Genomic DNA, 1,490 nt, shown 5'->3' with positions numbered 1-1,490 from the left:
GAAAGGAGTGTTTCCATGTGCTCTTTCTCTGATTGCTTGTTATTCGTTTATAGAAAGGATATAGACTTTTGTAGGTTAATTTTTTAACCTGATACTTTACTGAACGTGTTAATAATTTCTAGATGTTTTTTGGTGGAACTTTTGGCATCTCTTAGATATAATATCATATCGTCTGCAAACAGGGATAATTTGATGTCTTCTTTTCCAATTATTACTCCTTTAATTTCTTTCTCTTGTCTTATTGCTCTTGCAAGAGTTTCAAATACTATGTTAAAGAGAAGTGGAGATAGTGGACAGCCTTGTCTGGTTCCTGAATTCAATGGGAATGCTTCCAGTTTTTCTCCATTTAGAATGATGTTGGCTGTGGGTTTGTTATATATGGCTTTAATAGTGTTGAGGTGTGTTCCCTCCAGTCCAATTCCCTCTAAGACTTTGAGCATAAATGCATGTTGAATTTTGTCAAAGGCCTTCTCTGCATCTATTGAGATGACCATGTGGTTCTTGTCTTTGAGCCCAGGTATATGATTTATAACGTTTATTGACTTACGTGTATTGAACCATCCCTGCATCTCTAGGATAAAGTCAACTTGATCTTGGTGGATGATCTTTTTAATGTGTGTCTGTATGTGGTTTGCAAGTATTTTGTTGAGAATTTTTGCATCTATGTTCACTAAGGACCTAGGTCTATAATTTTCTTTTTTTGGTTGTATCTTTACCTGGCTTTGGTATTAGAGTGATGCTGGCTTCATAGAAGGAATTTGGAAGTTCTCCCTCCATCTCTTTTTGAATAAATTAAGAAGTATTGGATGTAGATCTTCAATAAATGTCTGGTAGAATCCTGCTGTAAATCCATCTGGTCCTAGGCTCTTTTTAGTAGGGAGGTTTTGTATTACTGTTTCAATTTCCTTACGTGTTATGGGTCTGTTTAAGCTGTTAATCTCTTCTTGGTTTAGTTTTGGTGGTTCCCATGCCTTTAGATATGCATCCATTTCTCTTAAGTTTTCAAATTTAGTAGCATATAGGTTTTTAAGTATTCCCTTATAAATCTCTTTGGTGTCTGTTGTGATGTTTCCCCTTTCATCTCTGATTTTGTTGATTTGGAGGTGCTCTTTCTTTCTTTAGATTAACTGAGCTAGTGGTCTGTCAACTTTGTTTATTTTTTCAAAGAACCAGCACTTTTATTCGTTGATTCTTTGTATTGTTTCCTTTGTTTCTATTTCATTAATTTCTGCTCTGATTTTTGTTATTTCTTCTTGTCTGCTGGGTTTGAGTTTCATTTGTTGCTGTTTTTCAAGTGTTAAGTTGCAATGTTAAGTCATTTCTTTGTGGTATTTCTGATTTTTTTAATGTAGGCACTTAGAACTATAAAGTTTCCTCTAAGGACTGCTTTCAATGTGTCCCAGAGTTTTTGTTGTGTTGTATTGTCCTTTTCATTTAGTTCCAGGAATACCTTTATTTCTTTCTTAGTTTCTCCTTTGACCCATTCATCA

This window comes from Nannospalax galili, unplaced genomic scaffold, assembly GCF_000622305.1.
Source record: "Nannospalax galili isolate Female #2095 unplaced genomic scaffold, S.galili_v1.0 scaffold395, whole genome shotgun sequence".
Classification (NCBI taxonomy): Eukaryota; Metazoa; Chordata; class Mammalia; order Rodentia; family Spalacidae; genus Nannospalax; species Nannospalax galili.
Note: the sequence above shows the minus strand (reverse complement) of the source record.